The sequence below is a fragment of the Budorcas taxicolor genome, chromosome X (assembly GCF_023091745.1).
Source record: "Budorcas taxicolor isolate Tak-1 chromosome X, Takin1.1, whole genome shotgun sequence".
NCBI lineage: Eukaryota > Metazoa > Chordata > Mammalia > Artiodactyla > Bovidae > Budorcas > Budorcas taxicolor.
The window spans coordinates 5,898,388-5,919,834 of NC_068935.1; the positions used below are offsets into that span (position 1 = coordinate 5,898,388).

Below are 21,447 nucleotides of genomic sequence, written 5' to 3' on the forward strand. Positions count from 1 at the left end.
ACCAAGTTCAAAGAATGGTTAAATGAGAATTGTTTCATTTTGATAGAAACAATTGGTGTGTTCCTCCTCCCGCCTTTGCCAACCCTGGACCAACATTTTAACTGGGAAAGATTTTAGCGGGTGCTGTTGTCTCTCTCTTTACAGGATACCTTTTCTTAAGCTCCTTAATATAGTATGAGAAAGAAAACATGGGTCCAAAAAATGAGAGGAACTGGAACCAACGTGTGCTACCATCAACTGCATGGATTGTTTGTCAAGTAGAGAGGCAGAGAGTTTTAAATGTACTTTTATTTTAAAGAGTCTGTGCTTGTAGATGCAGCCCATGTGGCTGGGGCTAAGCTTGTAATAACTTCACAAGTGCTATGAAGAAACCCCAATTTCTCTCTGAAAGTGGTTTTGTCATACTGTAATATAAAAGGATAAGGAAGTAATTTGACCGTGTGTGGTTGGGTGGATGTTGTTGCCTGCAGTTTATTATATTTAGGTAATGCTTAACTGCACACTTGATAGACATTACTTTTATGTTGTGGCTCCTGGACTGTTTTATACTCCCTGGTCATTATGCTAAGAAATGAGGCTCACTTACCTTTCCGAGTTAAAGTCCCCTGCTCTCACCCTATGTCCTAATAAAAGATTCTGGCAGTGTTAACTATAAAGCTAAGCTCCCTCTTTCTCAACTAAAAAGAGAAAGAGTCTACTCTGAACAGACTTTGGGGCCCTGAAAATGGACAGATTTGTTAAGAAGATAGCCAGGTGCTAGTCGAATCAACACATTAATTAAGGGCTGTTAGAGCTGTGCTCAAACTGTGGGGCAATCATCCAGCCACTGTGGGAAGGAGAAGGCAATGAGGAGAGCCGTGGTAAGCGCTAGCTCCTAATCACCCACTGCTTCAAAGCCAGGGTTGAAGAGTTAGGCCACCCTCTTCCACATAGCTCCTGCTGTAACAGAGTAGGACCCTATGGGGCCTTTCCAGTACAGACCCCTCCCCCATATCCTCTGCTTTAGCTCTTCTCTGAGGTACCTAGCTAACAGATTTTGATGTACTTTTCCTAAGTTGTTTTACAGATGCTAAAATCCCCACCCAAACGAAGTCATTAACTACTTGATGATCATTAGCATATAGCTCCCAGACCTCCTGGAGCCTGAGGATTGATAATGTTAACCCCTGTGACACAGCCCTATGACCTCACCATCAATCAGTCAGAGAACTGTGCATGAGCTGATCACATACTCTGCAACTCCCATCCCTTACTTGGCCTTTTAAAGTACATTCTGGGCCAGGTCTTGGTGCTGGGAACCGACGTAAGACGTCTTCCCCTAGTCAGAGTTTGCATGGATGGGCATACTTCTGCCATCAGCTTTTAGGACCCCAGGGTGAGCCACTGGGGCCACCCCCCACCCCCACCTCCCTGGGAGACACTCCAACACCAGCAGGTTCTGCTCACACTAAAGGATGAACCACAAATATTTGAAGGTAGAAGCTATTCCCTACTCTACTACTCTTGGGTGAGTCATAGCCAGTGAAGTATCTACCAGTGCAGCAGAGAATTCAGGGTATTTTTGCTGCCTTGATGCCTAATACTTTCAAGCAGAAATGGCAACAGCTTGTTGCATACCAGCCAATCCAGGCGTTTCCTGAGACGACAGGGAAACAAATCAGCTGGGTTTCAGTGGAACGTGGCACATTCAGCTGATGCAATATACACTCCAGCAAAATAAGGCAGTAGATAGACGGGCCTCCGACTGAACAGCTGGAGTTTGTCTCCTGTGGACAGATACTCCAAGATGAAGATAATAGCAGGAGGGAGGAGAAGCTGAGCCCGGCCCAGATAAGAGTTAAAGAGACCACACCTTTCTCATTCTTGAGGTCAAGGAGACCTTCCCAACTACACATGTGCAGAAAGGGTCCTCAGGGCCAAAAAAAGGAGGGGGCTCCACTCCATAGGAGGTGATGTCAACCTACCCATGGGGCTCTTCACTAGAAACTATCTGGTTGAAAGAGGAACACGCACACTGGGGAGGACCCAGAGTAAAACCAAATATGGACTCCGAGCCAGGCAGACAAGATGATCGGCCAGAGGAAGCCATAAAGAAATGTGCAACATAAATGATTCAAACTACCATGAGCACGTGGTTCTCTCTGAGTCTGCCCACGTGAGTCTATTCACACATACTCTTTCCTCCTAATAAACACTTTACTTGTTTCACTACATTCCATCTCTATGTGGAAATTCATTTCTACAAAGCCATTAGGCCAGGCCCTTGTCACTGGCTATTGGTCCCTGGCAGTCTTAGAGGCTAGGACTCAGTGCTCTCACTGCTTCAGCCTGACTTCAATCTCTGGCCAAGAACCAAAATCCTGCTCTAAGCTGTGGCAGGCTGAGGCCACTCAAGATCAAAAGCACACCTGTGTCTTTTACCCTTTCACCCCATCCACCATCTGCTTAGGTCTTCTCTGTCCCTCTCCTGCTACCACATAAAGATGATATAAAAGTGTCTCTTTGGCTATTTGCAGAAATAAGTTAGTAAATAAATAAATACTTCCTTGAAACCCATGGGGAGTTTTTGAGCACTAGCTGTCCCAGACTCCCTGTTTGGCACTTTACAATAAACATTGCACATTCCTTCACCATAACCCGGTGATAGTAGATCAGCTTTACAAAGTGCAGGTGAGCAGACCTGAGTTTGGTTCAGTAACAATTCCATAGGCAGTGTCATGCTTCCCTGGCTTCTCTTTTCAACCATCCCCCATCTTGGTAATGAGCTATGTCATGGGTAACTTATCCCAAGAAAAAAAAGATTAAGATAAATGATAGAACTAAACTTTTCAAGCCACAGACAAAAGAGTCACTGCAATCTGATTCTCACATGTTAGATGGTATAGGATGACATTTTGTGTACCTAGTCAGAATAGTACCCTTTTACTAAACTGCTTAGCTTCTTGCTCTTTGTTTTTAGTAACCTCAAACTTACAGAAAAAGTTGTAATTACAGTACAAATAATGTTTTTGTCTTGAACCATTTAACAGTCAGTGGATGCCCCATCATCCCATAATACTAGTTCAGTGTATATTTCCTACAAACAAAGTCATTCTCCTATGTAGCCACAATATTACCACCCAAACCAGGACATTCATTACTACCATCACTCTGTAGGGAGCAGTTTGCCACCCTAAAATATGTCTTTTGGCATGTTGTTTTAAGCATGGTATTTTCTAGGGATGTTCTTTTATTTATTTATTTATTTTCTTCCCATGGGGTATGCAGGATCTTAATTTCCTGACCAGGGATTGAACCTGTGCCCCTTACAGTAAGTAGAAGCATAGAGTCTTAACCACTGGACTGCCAAGGAAGTCACTAACCTGGTTATTTTCTAAGAAGCAGCAGACATGGAAGTTGCTCAGTTTTTCTGGGCTTTCCCATGTATGCATGCTATTAAACTGATTTTCTCCCATTTACCTATTGCATGAAGAGTTGACTCATTGGAAAAGACTCTGATGCTGGGAGGGATTGGGGGTAGGAGAAGGGGACGACCCAGGATGAGATGGCTGGATGGCATCACGGACTCGATGGATATGAGTCTGAGTGAACTCCGGGAGATGGTGATGGACAGGGAGGCCTGGCGTGCTGCGATTCATGGGGTCGCAAAGGGTCGGACACGACTGAGCGACAGAATTGAACTGAACTGAACTGAACTGAACTGTCCATTTAATTCTTAGACCGGTCAGAAGAATCAAGAAGGGTAGAGGAAAATTTCTTCCTCTCTGACAGCTTCCTAAGAGCTCATTCAAGTTTTGCCAGTTGTCCTAATAATGTCTTGTAAATCAAGAGGATGCAGTTCAAAATAAAGACTTAGATGTAGTTTTCACAACTCTTTCTCTGCCTTGAGCCTGGGAAGTTGCCTTAGTTTGACTTTCTAGACCTTGACACTATCAAAGATTACAGGCCAAGTTATTCTGTCATTTCTCTCCCAGCCTGGGTTGTCTTCTGTTATATTCTAATGAGGATCAGGTTACAGGCCTTTGGCAGGACTATTACAGAAGTGATGACACATTCTTCTCACTACATCCTATCACATGCCATGTAATTTCTATTTGTTCCATTATTAGTGGTGTTCACTTTGATAACTTGATTAACTTAATATCTGCCAGGCCTCTCTATTGTAAATTTAATCTTCTTTCCTTTAGCATATTATAACATTTTTTAGAAAGTTATTTTAGATTTACAGCAAATATATATTATAGGCCAATCTCATGCATCTGTCTCTCACTTTCCCCTAATGTAAGCATCTTGAATTACCATGTTAATATTTTATGAGAGGGTACACGGAAGCCATGTAGATATTCATTCCTTATCAAACTTTCAATTCATTCAGTTTTAAAATTTATGTCATCATAGGCTCAGGACTTCCTATTTTATTGAAAGGAGAATAATCCATTACTATTACTATTGATTTCTATTGAGGTGAAAGTCATATGATATAAATTTTGCTATTATACAGTCAGCAGGTCAGTGGAATTTAGCACATTCACAGTGCTGTGTAATCATTATCTTTACCTAGTTCCAAAACACTCCCATAATCTCCAGATAAAATCTTGTACTATTATCCACAGTGGCTGAAATATTTTCCACTTCCAACAGCAGTGTGTAAGGGTTTTGATTTCTCCACATCGTCACCAACACTGGCTATTTTCTGTTGCTTTGATTCTAGCTAACTTAGTGGGTATAAAGTAATATTTCATTGAAATTTTCATGTGTGTTTCCCTAATGACTAATGATATTGAGTATCTTTGCATAGGCTTGTTGACTATTTGAATATCTTCTTTACAGAACTGTCTATTAAAGTTTTTTTTTTTACCTGTTTTCAAATTGAATTGTATTTTTTTGAGGTTGAGTTCTTTATATTTTCTATAAGAAAAGTCTGTGTGAGTTCTTTATATATTCTGGATAACAGGCCCTTACCAGATATTATAATTTGCAAATATTATCCCCTTTTCTTGATTTTACTTTCTTGATAATGTCCTTTGATGCAAAAAAGTTTTTAATTTTGAAGAATTCTATTATCAAACACAACATCATGAAGATTTACCCCTATGTTCACTTCTAACAGTTTTATTCTTTTAGATGTTTAATTAAATTGTTGATCCATTTTGGGTTAATGTTTATATTGTTGCATGGTAGGGGTTCAACATTATTCCTTAGCTTGTGGATATCCAATTGTTTCAGCACCATTTCTTAAAAAGACTATCCTTTCCTTCACTGAATGGTCTTGGTACCCTTGTTGAAAATCAGTTGGCCATAAGGGTATGATTTTATTGCAGGATTTTCAATTCTATTCCATTGGCCTATATATCTATGACAATGCCAGCACCACGGTATTTTGATAGCTGTAGATTTGTAGTTAAGCTTTGAAACTGGGAATTATGAGTACTTTCATTTTGTTCTCCTTTTACAAATTTTGTTAGTGTGTTTTTGGCTATTGAAATTCCATATAGATTTAAGACAGTTTTTTTCCATTTGTTGGGAGGGGAGAGGCCTTTGATAATCTGGTAGGGAACACACACAATCTATAGATTGATTTCAGGAATGTTGCCATCTTAACAATATCAAATTTTCCAATTCATGGACATAGAATGTATTTCCACTTATTTACACCTTCTTTAATCTCTTTCAATTATATTGTATAGTTTTTAGTGTACAAGTCTTGCTCCTACTTGGTTAAATTTATTCCTAGGTAATTTATTCTTTTGGAAAAGGGTAGTGTTAGTCATTCAGTCATGTCCGACTCTTTGTGACTCCATGGACTGTAGCCCACCAGGCTCCTCAATCCATGGAATTCTCCAGGCAAGAATACTGGAGTGGGTAGCAATTCCTTTCTCCAGGGGATCTTCTCAACCCAGGGATCAAACCTGGATGTTGCAGGCAGATTCTTTACCATGTGAGCCTTCAGGGAAGCCTTTTCTTTTGGATATTACCATAAACAGAGTTGTTTTCTACAGTTCCTTTTTAGATTATTCATTGCTATTGTATATAAAAAACAATTATCTTTGATGTGTTTATCTTATATTTTACAACATTTTTGAATTCTTTTATTAGCACAAAAAGTTTTTTTGGTGGGTTCATTGGCATGTTCTATATATATATAGATACGTGTCATCCATTAATTTAGTATTTACTTTGATGCTTACATTGTCCCTGATTTGGCTAGTGAGAGAGTCATTCAAACTGGCTCCTCTGTCTTTTGGATATATCCTCATTATTCTTTAAGCACCCTCTTACTTTCTACCTTACACTGTTTTATAATCATTTTGTATTTTCCTTGCACTAGCCTTCAAATCATCCATTTCTCCAAAGAGTCATTGTTCCTTTTAGTGAAGAAGGGTATTGATGAGTGAAGATCTGAGTGGTAGATGTGCTCATTGTCACTTTTTCCAGGCCTTTTGCATGAATAGAACTAGGGGACATGTGTATTATTTACTGTACATACATATATACACAGGTTAACATCTACATTTAATTTTATCAAATTATGTATATTTATAGCTATAAGTCAGAGAAGGCAATGGCACCCCTCTCCAGTACTCTTGCCTGGAAAATCACATGGATGGAGGAGCCTGGTAGGCTGTAGTCCATGGGGTCGCTAAGAGTCGAACACGACTGAGCAACTTCACTCTCACTTTTCACTTTCATGCATTGGAGAAGGAAATGGCAACCCACTCCAGTGTTCTTGCCTGGAGAATCCCAGAGACAGGGGAGCCTGGTGGGCTGCCGTCTATGGGGTCGCACAGAGTCGGACACAACTGAAACAACTTAGCAGCAGTAGCGCAGGGTAGCTATAAGTTGACACCAATAACTCTAATTCTAATCCCCCATCACAGGGTTCATTCTAGTTTTTCCTTTCCCGTATTTTAAGTTTTCTCAGATACTGAGAAACCTTGCTTTCATTATTCTTAGTGCATTTGATTATTTGACAAATCCTCCTACATGTAACTTCCCATTGTTGATGTCACACCCTCCCCTGAGCAAATATTCATGTCTTACTTAGGCTCTGAACTCCATGCTACACAGCTGTCACTGTCCCCAATGTGGATTCCTTCTAATCCTGCTTGTGCTCCCCCAGACCTTACCAGGCCATCCCCAACATGGGCTCAGGCTCTGACACTTCTCCCTGTTGTTGTTGTTGTTTAGTCACTCAGTCATGACTGACTCCTCCAACCCCATGGACTGTAGCCCCCAGCCCCCTCTGTCTATGGAATTCTCTAGGCAAGAATATTGGAGTAGGTTGCCATTCTCTTCTCCAGGGGATCTTCCCAACCCAGGGATAGAACCTGTGTCTCCTGCTTGGCAGATGGATCCTTTTCTGCTGAGCCACCAGGGAAGCCTGGACACTCCTCCTAGGCTACCTCTTTCTGGGCTGTCCCTCTGCAGGACACCCTCTTCACTCTTTTTTTTGTTTTCTCACCCTTACTTGGTCACCCATATGTGTGGATGCTTCCCTCACCCTGTTTTGCCTCCAACACCTTTCTCTGCCCATTAGCCCATTAGCTATGCATGTCTCTCACAGTATAGACACCTACCTTGCTTGGCCTCTTCAAATGACTTTAGGACCAAATAGTTCTGGAAATAAAGGGAAGGGAAATGTAAGTAGACTGGTTTATTTGTTGCTTTGCTGAAGCAAACAAACTGAACAATTAAGATGCTCTGTTTTTTTTTTTTTTTTAATGACTCTTGTTAATATAACCTATGTTGAAAGTGGGGATGGGACTATTTAGTCTCATTTACCACCCAACGTTGAGTTCCTTAGTTAGCATGTCTGACAAAGAGTTATCTAATTGCTGCCTGAACACTTCATAACTATTATACTAGAAAAGAGCTACACTACATACACTATATTTGGGCTTCCCTGGTAGCTTAGACAGTAAAGACTATGAGAACCAGGTTCGACCCATGGGTCTGGAAGATCCCCTGGAGAAGCAAATGGCTACCCACTCCAGTATTCTTGCCTGGAGAATTTCATGCACAGATGAGCCTGGTGGGCTACAGTCCTGGGAGTTGCAAAGAGCTGGACATGACTTTCACTTTCACTTTTCATATGCATATTTAACAGGCAAATTTAACTATGAACATAGATCAGAATGGATGAAAGAGGTGAGGAGGGAGAGGGAGAATGAGGGAAAAGAAGAAAAGAGAAACAGAGGAGAAAAAGAAAAAAAAAAACCCACAAAAACAGGGCAGTTGATTTTAATTACTTTTGCACTCAATAGGTACATGCCTTAGTCATCATAGCATTCCTATAATTTTAGCCACTATTAGCCCCATTTTATATGTGAGAAAATTGAGACTTGAAGAGACTAAATCATGCCCCAGGTCATAAAGTTAGTGTGTATGCAGAGCTGAAGTTCTAACCTGTATGTCTGACTCAAGAGACATGCATTTCTGCACCCAGGGATGTGAAGGCTACTTCCTGCTATGGCAGCCCATTCCAGCCTTGAGTCACCTTGAGTATTAGAATGCTTTGTCCTTTAATAGAATTGAAAATCTGTCTCCTTGAAGTTTTTCCACCCATTGGTCTTGGTTTCGTTCTTTTGGGATGTGTAAAACAATTTTAATTGCTCTTCCACATGACAGCCCTTAAAGTATTTGTAGACAGCTATCATATCCCCTGAGTTTTCTACTCTCTAGGTTGGACAATTCTAGTTCCTTCAACCATTTCTTTTATGAATGAGAAAATGACTTTCCTCTAGCTTGTTATACTGCACTAATCTTCCAAGGTAAGAAGGATTCAATTCATGCCCCAAACATATTCCATTGAATCCAGGGCAAAAGGAGACTTAGACATTTACTTCGGAAGTTAGGTTCTGAGACATGTGTGCTAAATTATCTTTTTCACTTGAGTCTTTCTGTATATAAGGCCAGGTCATTGATCCAGATCCAATTCTGTTGAAGAAGGTCCAAGAATTTCCATGAAAGAATACTACTAACTGTCACTCAGTTCAGTTCAGTCACGTCAGACTCTTTGTGACCCCATGAACTGCAGCACTAGGAATGCATAATATTATAGCTAATTCAGTACATTTCAAAATTATTGATACCTGCATATATGATAAAGGGCTAATATCCAGAATATATAAAGAGCTCTTATAAGTCAACAACATAAAGACAAACAACTCATGAAAAAGTGGACAAAGGATTTGAATAGACATTTCTTCAAAGAAGATATGCAACTGGCTAATAAACAAATGAAAAGATGCTCAACATTATTAGTGGTCAGGGAACTGCAAATCCAAACCATAATGAGTTATTATTTCACACTCAACAGGGTGGCTAGAATTTTTTCAAAAGGTGTTAGTGAGGATGTGGAGAAATTGGAACCCTTGTACATTGCTGGTAGGAATGTAAAATGATTCAGCCACTGGAAAATGATTCAGTGGTTGCTCAAAACATTAAACGTGGAAATACCATACGACTCAGCAATTATACTCCCATATACCCAAAGGAGGGGCTTTCCATGCAGTGCTGGTGGTAAAGAACCCACCTGGCAATTCAGGACACATGAGAGATGCTGGTTCAATCCCTGGATTAGGAAGATCCCCTGGAGTAGGGCATGGCAACCCATGCCAGTATTCTTGCCTGGAGAATCCCATGGACAGAGGAGCCTTGGTGGCTCCATAGGGTTGCAAAGAGTCAGACACGACTGAAGCGACTTAGCATGCATACACTCATACCCAAAAGAACTGAAAACAACAAAACAAAAAAACCCTCATACACAAATGTTCATAGCTTGACTATTACATTCACATGAAATATCCAGAATGGATAAATCCAGAGTCAGAACACAGGTTAGTGTTTGCTATGGCTTCTGGGAGATGGGAATGGGGAATTACTACTTAATGAGTATGGATTTTCCCTTTAGAGTGATGAAAATGTTTTGGAACTAAATAGAATTGATAGTCATACAACACTGTGAATGTACTAAATGCCACTTAATTTTATATTTTAAAATGGTCAGTTTTATGCTATGTGAATGTCACCTCAATAAACACAATTACCTGGAGCCCTCTCTCTGGCAGGTAAGAGGATGGTGGGGGGGGGGGGACATCCAAAGTGTTGTTTTTTTTTTTGCCTATTTCTGTCATTCAAGGCTGAGTTACTTATTTCAATAGACATTCTTAAGAAATAAATGAAGCCGAAAAGAAATCATGCTGGCCTAGGAATACAGTAACTGTACATTATCAGAGCCAGGGCATCTGTTTTCTAGCCAGATTATTCTTAAAACTATGCTAATTCAATAAAATAATGATGATTATAATGAAATAACCACAAACATCAGGCTAGGTAGATGAGTATATTTATCACTAAATATATAGTTGTTAAGTCAGGGCATTTCTCTATTATGTACTGTTTTGGATGGAACCAATCCTTATTTTCTGGAAGAAACTAACTTTTTAAAAATTTATTCATTTAATTTGAGTGTAATTACCTTATATATTGTACTGGATTTGGCCATACATTGACATGAATCAGCCGTGGGTGTATATGTGTTTCCCATCCTGAAGTAAGTAAGTAAAGTAAAGTAAAGTAAAGTCACTCAGTCGTGTCCGACTCTTTGTGACCCTGTGGACTGCAGCCCACCAGGCTCCTCAGTCCATGGGATTCTCCAGGCAAAAATACTGGAGTGGGTTGCCATTTCCTTCTCCAGGGTATCTTCCTGACCCAGGGATTGAACCTGGGTCTCCCGCATTGGAGGCAGACGCTTTAACCTCTGAGCCATCAGGGAAGCCCCATCCTGAACCCCCTCCCAACTCCCTCCCATCCCAACCCTCAGGGTTATCCCAGTGCACCAGCCCTGAGCACCCTGTCTTTTGCATTGAACCTGGACTGGCGATCTATTACATATATGATAATAAACATGTTTCAGTGCTATTCTCTCAAATCATCCCACCCTCGCCTTCTCCCACAGAGTCCAAAAGTCTGTTCTTTATATCTGTTTCTCCCTTGCTGTCTTGCATATAGGGTCATCGTTGCTGCGGCTGCTGCTAAGTCACTTCAGTTGTGTCCGACTCTGTGCGACCCCAGAGATGGCAGCCCACCAGGCTCCCCCGTCCCTGGGATTCTCCAGGCAAGAACAGTGGAGTGGATTGCCATTTCCTTCTTCAGTGCATGAAAATGAAGTTGTTCAATCGTGTCTGTCTCTTAGCGACCCCATGGACTACAGCCTACCAGGCTCCTCCACCCATGAATTTTCCAGGCAAGAGTACTGGAGTGGGGTGTCATTGCCTTCTCTGAGGGCCATTGTTACCATCTTTCTAAATTCCATGTATATGCATTAATATACTGTATTGATGTTTTTCTTTCTGACTTACTTCACTCTGTATAATAAACTCCAGTTTCATCCACCTTATTAGAATGGATTCAAATGCATTCTTTCTAATGGCTGAGTAATATTCCATTGTGTATATGTACCACAGCTTTCTTATCCATTCATCTGTCAATGGACATCTAGGTTGCTTCCATGTCCTGGCTATTGTAATCAGTGCTGCGATGAACATGGGAATACATGTGTCTCTTTCAATTCTGGTTTCCTCCGTGTGTATGCCCAGCAGTGGGACTGCTGGGTCATGTGGGAGTTGTATTTCCAGGTTTTTAAGGAATCTCCACACTGTTCTCCATAGTGGCTGTACTAGTTTGCATTCCCACCAACAATGTAAGAGGGTTCCCTTTTCTCCACACCGTCTCCAGCATTTATTGTTTGTAGACTTTTGGATAGCAGCCATTCTGACCAGCGTGAGATGGTACCTCATTGTGGTTTTGATTTGCATTTCTCTGATAATGAGTGATGTTGAGCATCTTTTCACATGTTTGTTAGCCATCTGTATGTCTTCTTTGGAGAAATGTCCATTTAGTTCTTTGGCCCATTTTTTGATTGGGTCATTTATTTTTCTGGAATTGAGCTGCAGGAGCTGCTTGTGTATTTTTGAGATTAATTCTTTGTCAGTTGCTTCATTTGCTATTATTTTCTCCCATTCTGAAGGCTGTCTTTTCACCTTGCTTATAGTTTTCTTTGTTGTACAAAAGCTTTTAAGTTTAATTAGGTCCCATTTTTTAATTTTTGCTTTTATTTCCATTACTCAGGGAGATAGGTCATAGAGAATCCTGCTGTGATTTATGTCAGAGAGTGTTTTGCCTAAGTTTTCCTCAAGGAGTTTTATAGTTTCTGGTCTTACATTTAGATCTTTAATCCATTTTCAGTTTATTTTTGTGTATGGTGTTATAAAGTGTTCTAGTTTCATTCTTTTACAAGTGGTTGACTAATTTTCCCAGCATCATTTGTTAAAGAGATTCTCTTTTCTCCCATTGTATATTCTTGCCTCCTTTGTCAAAGATAAGGTGTCCATAGGTGTGCGGATTTATCCCTCGGCTTTCTATTTTGTTCCATTGATCTATATTTCTGTCTTTGTGCCAGTACCATCCTGTCTTGGTGACTGTAGCTTTGCAGTATAGTCTGAAGTCAGGCAGGTTGATTCCTCCAGTTCCATTCTTCTTTCTCAAGATTGCTTCAGCTATTTGAGGTTTTTGGTATCTCCATACAAATTGTGAAATTATTTGTTCTAGTTCTGTGAAAAATACCATTGGTAGCTTGATAGAGATTGCATTGAATCTATAGATTGCTTTGGGTAGTATACTCATTTTCACTATATCTATTCTTCCAATCCATGAACTTGGACTATTTCTCCATCTATTTGTGTCATCTTAGATTTCTTTCATCAGTTTTATAGTTTTCTATATATAGGTCGTTTGTTTCTTTAGGTAGATTTATTCCTAATTATTTTATTCTTTTCATTGCAATGGTCACTGGAATTGTTTCCTTAATTTCTGTTTCTGTTTTCTCATTGTTAGTATATAGGAATGAAAGGGATTTCTGTGTGTTAATTTTATATCCTGCCAGTTTACTCTATTCATTGATTAGCTCTAGTAATTTTCTGGTCAAGTCTTTAGGGTTTTCTACGTAGAGGATCATGTCATCTTCAAACAGTGAGAGTTTTACTACTTCTTTTCCAATCTCGATTCCTTTTATTTCTTTTTCTGCTCTGATTGCTGTGGCTAAAACCTACAAAACTATGTTAAATAGTAGTGGTGAGAGTCGGCATCCTTGTCTTATTCCTGACTTTAGGGAAAATGCTTTCAATTTTTCACCATTGAGGATAATGATTGCTGTGGATTTATTATATATAGTTTTTATTATTGTCTTTTTATGCCTGCTTTCTGGAGGGTTTTTATCATAAATGGATGTTGAATTTTGTCAAAGGCTTTCTCTGCATCTATTGAGATAGTCATACAGGTTTATCTTTCAATTTGTTAATATGGTATATCACATTGATTGATTTGTGAATATTGAAGAATCCTTGTATCCCTGGGATAAAGCCCACTTGGTCATGGTGTATGATCTTTTAAAAACGTTGTTGGATTCTGTTTGCTAGAATTTTGTTAAGGATTTTTGCATCTATGTTCATCAATGATATTGGCCTGTAGCTTTTTTTATGGCATCTTTGTCTGGTTTTGGTATTAGTGTGATGGTGGCCTCATAGAATTAGTTTGGCAGTTAACCTTCCTCTGAAATTTTCTGGAAGAGTTTGAGTAGGATAGGTGTTAGCTCTTCTCTAATTTTTGGTAGAATTCAGCTGTGAAGCTGTCTGGTCTTGGGATTTTTTTTGTTGGAAGATTCCTGATTACTGTTTCAATTTCTGTGCTTGTGATGGGTCTGTTAAGATTTTCTATTTCTTCCTGGTTCAGTTTTGGAAAGTTAAACTTTTCTAAGAATTCATGCATTTATTCCAAGTTGCCCATTTTATTGGCATATGGATGCTGAGAGTAGTCTCTTATGACCCTTTGTATTTCTGTGTTGTCTGTTGTGATTTCTCCATTTTCATTTCTAATTTTGTTGATTTGATTCTTCTCCCTTTGTTTCTGGATGAGTCTGGCTAATGGTATGTCTATCTTATTTATCTTCTTAAAGAACCAGCCTTTAGCTTTGTTGATTTTTGCTATGGTCTCTTTTGTTTCTTTTGCATTTATTTCTACCCTAATTTTAAAGATTTCTTTCCTTCTACTAACCCTGGGGTTCTTCATTTCTTCTTTTTCTAGTTGCTTTAGGTATAGAGTTAGGTTATTTATTTGATTTTTCTCTTGTTTCTTGAGGTAAGCTTGTATTGCTCTGAACCTTCCCCTTAGCACTACTTTTACTGAATTCCATAGGTTTTGGGTTGTTGTGTTTTCATTTTCATTCATTTCTATGCATATTTTGATTTCTTTTTTGATTTCCTCTGTGATTTGTTGGTTATTCAGAAGTGTGTTGTTTAGCCTCCATATGTTTGTATTTCTAATAGTTTTTTTTTCTTCCTTAGTTGACATCTAATCTTACTTCATTGTGATCAGAAAAGATGCTTGAGATTATTTCAAATTTTTTAATTTGCCAAGGCTAGATTTATGGACCAGGATGTGATCTATCCTGGAGAAGGTTCTGTGTGCACTTGAGAAAAAGGTGAAATTGATTGTTTTGGGGTGAAATGTCTTATAGATATCAATTAGGTCTAACTGGTCCATTTTGTCATTTAAAGTTTGTGTTTCCTTGCAAATTTTCTGTTTAATTGATCTATCCATAGGTGTGAGTGGGGTATTAAAGTCTCCCACTATTATTGTGTTACTGTTAATTTGTCCTTTTATACTTGTTAGCATTTGCCTTACATATTGTGGTGCTCCTATGTTGGGTGCATATATAATTGCATTTATAATTGTTATATCTTCTTCTTGGATTGATCCTTTGATCATTATGTAGTGTCTTTGTCTCTTTTCACGGCCTTTATTTCAAAGTCTAGTTTATCTGATATGAGTATTGCTACTCCTGCTTTCTTTTGTTCTCCATTTGCATGAAATTTCTTTTTCCAGCCCTTCACTTTCAGTCTGTATGTGTCCTTTGTTTTGAGATGGTTCTCTTGTAGACAGCATATATAGAGGTCTTGTTTTTGTATCCATTCAGCCAGTCTTTGTCTTTTGGTTGAGGCATTCAACCTATTTACATTTAAGGTAATTATTGATAAGTATGATCCCATTGCCATTTACTTTGTTGTTTTGGGTTCGAGTTTATACACCTTTTCTGTGCTTCCTGTCTAGAGAAGATCCTTTAGCATTTGTTGAAGAGCTGGATTGGCAGTGCTGAATTCTCTCACCTTTTGCTTGTCTGTAAAACTTTTGTCTTTCTTATTTGAATGAGATCCTTGCTGGGTACAGAAATTGATTTTAACTAGAACCATTGCATTTTAAATTTCCATGCAGTGCAGGACTAACTTAGTATTCATAAACATTTGCCATACATGTTTCACTTGCAAGGTGCTTTCTTTCCAATCTCAATAGTCTGTTAGAGAGTAGTGAAAAGGGATCGTCAGAGACAAAAATCTCAAACTGCCTCTAAAAGAGCCATATTTTACCACTGCTCCACATTCATTGAGTAAACCTCACATATATTTCACTGTTAATGAGGCCAAATCTTCAAGGGCTTCTACTTGTCCCCGTGGGGAAGTTAGACACTTGAGGAAGCTGCATCAACTTACAGACCACAAGGGTGCCATTTGGCAAATTACAGCTTCCATTTTCTGGGAACCAAGAGAAAAATAATATAGTTTCCTAGACTGTCAAAGTTCTTCTCACATGTAGTTTGGAAAAACAATTAAAATTCTGAGTAAAACCTACATATACTATTCTGATATACTGAGTTAAACAGGCAAAATTAGATTGCTGTCTTGGAAATTAGTGGATAAAATATTCACTGCTTTCTCTGAGTGCTAAAGCTAGGGTAGGTAACTGCATTTTATTGCTAAAGTGTCAGGAAGAAACATTTTTTTTTATCTTAAAGTTGGAAGTTTGCATAGGAATTCTTTTAAGTATAACATTACCTACAGCAAAGCCACAGTTTCATCCACAGAGTCCATCATCAACATTTCTCCAGTCCATCATGTTCCCCTGGTTACATAGTGCATGTTATATGGTATCCTACAAAGAAGGATGACAATGACCTGCATGGGTAATTTGCTATCTGAGTCAATCATTTTGTAAGGGACATCAGAAGAACTTATAGTAACTATTAAGTCAGTTAGTAAATAAGAAGAATAAGCTATTATACCTAAATTGATTTTTCTCTTCTTTCTTTTCCTTCCCTTCAATTGTCTATAAGCACATTCTTTGTGATTATACATCACTACAGATTGACATTGAGTAACCAAAGCAATTTCACCACCAAATCCATCATCTGGCACATTATCACCACATTTCACATATGGGAGCAATGGATACAGAAATCATTAAATAAAATGGTGTTGCTCTAAAGAAAGGTTAAATTTATTTATTTTTAAGAAGTCTCATTTTGAAGAGAAAACAGATACAGCTAACAATAATACATTTCCCCATCCCTTCTGAGGAGGGTTTGACCCTCAAATGTTTTTGTTTGATTATTTGTCAATGACCCTTATATGACTGTAGAAAGCTGTAGTTAGGATGGATTTGCTACTACATTTCCCATCTATAATCTATTAATTATGCTTTCCTAACTCACTATCTTATTGGAGAGATGAATAAATAGCATTCCTCTAGAGGCCAGATATTCTTTGGAGTTACTTGTGCAGTTCATATTCTAACTCCCATTCTGTAGGTTTGAGGTAACTATTCTAGTTACTGTTGTTTTGTACGAAATCACTTCAAAATATCAGGTTGAAAATCTCAACAATTACGTTATCACCTCTGATAGTTTCTGTGGGTCAGGAAGTCAGGAAGGATTTATATGGGAGATTCTAGCTTGGAGTCACTCATGTAATTGCAGCCAGACAGTGGCTAGAGCCAGAGAGTGGTGGGCTGGAGCAGAGGATGTTGGCCAGGCATCTCTCTCTCTCTTCCTGCAATTTCAGTACTTCTCCACATGGAGAGTTAACCTAGGCTAATTTTGGTTTCCTAACAGTATGGCAGCCTTGGAGCTGTTAGACTGCTTTACAGAGTGTCTAATGATTCAGCAATCCCACTTGGCATATATTTGATAAAAAGAAAAAGCACTAATTTGGAAAGATACACACATGCTGATATTCATAGCAATATTATTTACAATTGCCAAGATATGGGTGCAACCCAAGTGACCATCAACAGATGACTAGATAAACAAGATGTGGTGGAATACACAATGGAATACTACTCAGCCATTAAAAAAGAATGAAATTTTGCCATGTGCAACAACATGGATGAACTTGGAGAGTATTATGCTAAGTAAAATAAGTCAGACAGAGAAAGACAAATACTGTATGAGATCACTTATATGTGAAATCTAAAAAATACAATAAACTAGTGAAGCAGATTCACAGATAAAAGGACTAGTGGTTACCAGTGGGGAGAGGGATGCGTCAAGGGACAATATAGGGATGTTAAAAAAATAAAAGGATTATTATGAGATCTTATGAAATCATGTGTGTGAAACTTTTGAAAATTGTTAAGTGCCATACAACTTGAAGAAACTTTCATTCAATTAAAAAAAATTAAATAAAATAAGAGTGATTGTTCCAGAAAACAAGAAAAAAATGGCATCATCTTTTAAGAATCTAGCCTCAGAAATCTTACTGGACTATTTCTGCTTTGTTACTTGTTGCAAGCAAGTCACAAACTCAGGCAGATTTATGGAGGGAGAGGAACTAGACTGTACATCTTGATGGAGAAGTGGCAATTTTCTAAAGAGAATGAGGATTGGGAGCTCTCATTGCAATCATCTTTGGAAAATACTATCTACTAAACCTCCTTTGATCACAACTTTTCCTCTCTTTTATTCTTCTCTAAGTACTTGGTCTTTTCATACTATTCATGGAAATGCAAAAGGGCAAAATTATTGTCTGAGGAGACCTTATAAATAGCTGAGAAAAGACGAGAAACAAAAGGCAAAGGAGAAAAGGAAAGACATATCCATTTGAATGCAAAACTCCAAAGAATAGCAAGGAGAGATAAGAAAACCTTCCTCAGTGATCAATGCAAAGAAATAGAGGAAAGCAATAGAATGCGAAAGACTAGAGATCTCATCAAGAAAATTAGAGATACCAAGGGAATATTTCTTGCAAAGACGGGCACAATAAAGGACAGAAATTGTATGGACCTTGCAAAAACAGAAGATAATAAGAAGAGGTGGCAAGAATACACAGAACAACTATACAAAAAAGATCTTCATGACCCAGATAACCACAATGGTGTGATCACTCACCTAGAGCCAGACATCCTGGAATGGGAAGTCAAGTGGGCCTTAGGCAGCATCTCTATGAACAAAGCTAGTGGAGGTGATGGAATTCCACTTGAACTATTTCAAATCCTGAAAGATGATGCTGTGAAAGTGCTGCACTCAATATGCCAGCAAATTTGGAAAACTCAGCAGTGGCCACAGGACTGGAAAAGGTCAGTTTTCATTCCAATCCCAAGACAGGCAATGCCAAAGAATGTTCAAACTACCACACAATTGCACTCATCTCACACGCTAGCAAAGTAATGCTCAAAATCCTCCAAAAGTAATGCCAGGCTTCAACAGTACATGAACCGTTAACTTTCTGATATTCAAGCTGGATTTAGAAAAGATAGAAGAACCAGAGATCAAATTACCAACATCCATTGGATCATAAAAAAGGCAAGAGAGTTTCAGAAAAACATCCACTTCTGCTTTAATGATTATGCCAAAGCCTTTGACTGTGTGGATCACAAACTGTGGAAAATTCTTAAAGAGATAGGAATACCAGACCTCCTTACCTGCCTCCTGAGAAAGAGGGATGGGATGGGGAGGGAGGTGGAAGGGGGGCTCAGGATGGGGAACACATGTACACCCATGGCTGATTCATGTCAATGTATGGCAAAACCACTACAATATTGTAAAGTAAATAGTCTCCAATTAAAATAAATTAATTTTAAAAATAAATAAATAAAATAAAAAAGAAGAACTGGCTGCTGCTGCTAAGTCGCTTCAGTCGTGTCCGACTCTGTGCGACCCCATAGACGGCAGCCCACCAGGCTCCCCCGTCCCTGGGATTCTCCAGGCAAGAACACTGGAGTGGGTTGCCATTTCCTTCTCCAAAGCATGAAAGTGAAAAGTCAGAGTGAAGTTGCTCAGTCGTGTCTGACTCTTAGCGACCCCATGGACTGCAGCCTACTAGGCTCCTCCATCCATGGGATTTTCCAGGCAAGAGTACTGGAGTGGATGGAACAACAGAGTGGTTACAAATTGGGAAAGGAGTATGTCAAGGCTGTATATTGTCACCCTGCTTATTTAACTCACATGCAGAGTACATCATGCAAAATGCCTGGCTGGATGAAGCACAAGCTGGAATCAGGATTGCTGAGAGAAATATCAATAACCTCAGGTATGCAGATGACACCACCCTTATGGCAGAAAGTGTAGAGGAACTAAAGAGCCTCTTCATGAAAGTGAAAGAGGAGAGTGAAAAAGTTGGCTTAAAACTCAACATTCGGAAAACGAAGATCATGGCATCCAGGCCCATCACTTCATGGGAAATAGATGGGGAAACAATGGAAACAGTGAGACTTTATTTTTTCAGGCTCCAAAGTCATTGTAGTTGGTAACTGCAGTCATGAAATTAAAAGACGCTTAGTCCTTGGAAGAAAAGCTATGACCAACCTAGACAGCATATTAAAAAGCAGAGACATTACTTTGCTGACAAAGGTCCATCTAGTCAAACTATGGTTTTTCCAGTAGTCATATATGGATGTGAGAGTTGGACCATAAAGAAAGCTGAGAGCCAAAGAATTGATGCTTTTGAACTGTGGTGTTGGAGAAGACTCTTGAGAGTCCCTTGGACTGCAAGGAGATCCAACCAGTCCATCCTAAAGCATATCAGTCCTGAATATTCATTGGAAGGATGATGCTAAAGCTGAAACTCCAATATTTTGGCCACCTGATGCGAAGAACCAACTCTTTTGAAAAGACCCTGATGTTGGGAAAGATTGAAGGCGGTAGGCGAAAGGGACACAGAGGATGAGACGGTTGGATGGCATCACCGACTCAATGGAAATGAGTTTGAGTCAGTCCTGGGAGTTGGTGATGGACAGGGAGACCTGGCGTGGTGCAGTCCATGGGGTCGCAAAGAGTCGGACATGACTGAGCAAAGGAACTGAACTGAACCCAAAGAAGAGAAAGTCACCTTGCTATTTGGAGCAACAGTTTGTCCTCTTCACCATGTTATTTGCCATATTTTCCTGGTAACATTTAGTTTCTCTTTCTCTTTCTCAATGGGAAAAGAAGGGAGAAATACATTATATATGCTATATATATATATATGTATATATATATATGTAAGTTAGAATTTATAAAATAAGATTGTATTTCCACCTACTTAATAGACTATTTAACTGCTTTGATTAAAACTTCAGGGTGGGACTAATTGAGAGAATAGCATGGAAACAAATACATTAACATATGTAAAATAGATAGCAAGTGGGAATTTGCTCTCTGACACAGGGAGCTCAACCTAGTGCTCTGTGACAACCAAGAGGGGTGAAATGGGGAGGGAGATGGGAGGGGAGTTCAGGAGGCAGGGAACATATGTATACCTGTGGCTGATTCATGTTGATGTATGGCAGAAACCAACACAATATTGTAAAGCAATTATCCTCCAATTTAAAACCAACAAACAAACTACAGGTTCCTTGATTTATAGAAAAGTTCCCTCATTTTGCTTTTAGCTATTCAGCATAATGCTTTTAGCCTTTTTTTTTTTTTTTTCAGAATACGGGCCAGGATGATTTTCCAAAGGTGAATTTTTAAAAGGCCAGTATTTCATGCATAAAACACAGCATTCGGCATTAAAAAATAGATTGGCAGAAAAAAATTATATTTTCTCCTGTGTCCAAGACTTATGGTTGGAGTATATGAGATTAAGATCATCCTCATCACCATCCATCATTCTCTGTTATTTCTTGAGCAGTTAGTACCCACCAGGTTCCATGCTAGGTGCTGCCTACTTTTGTTACAGCAGAACTCAGCCCAAGATATCCTGTTGTTCACAATGCCCTGTCAGCCACAAGCTTCTTTGTGTTTCAGATCTCATGCAGTGTACTTTCACTACAGCTTTCCAAGAACAGATGTTATTATAAAGATCCCTCAAAGGCAAATCAGAAGAATCAGTCTTTATACTGTAGTGTATAGTGGCACATTCAGGATTCTAGAATTGGCCAGGGGAAGTTCTGTTCGGGGTGAATCAAACTTATCTGGAGCCTTGGTTTCATGGCCCTATTTTTTTTTTTTTTTTGGCCACTTTTTTGTATATGTTGTATAGGCAATTTGTGTAAAATGCTCCTCTTTCCTCATGTGACATTTGTTTCAAAGACCATTTCTCTCTGTGGTATAACATAGTGACCAGCATGATGGTGTGA

At 39.0% G+C, this 21,447-nt stretch overlaps 1 non-coding gene across 1 annotated transcript; it reads right to left on the reverse strand.

The window, feature by feature from the left end:
- Positions 1-10,704: 10,704 nt before the first annotated feature.
- On the reverse strand, positions 10,705-10,777 carry TRNAW-CCA (transfer RNA tryptophan (anticodon CCA)). The gene has a single exon. It is a non-coding gene; the product is annotated as a tRNA-Trp (tRNA).
- Between the last annotated feature and the right edge of the window lie 10,670 nt (positions 10,778-21,447).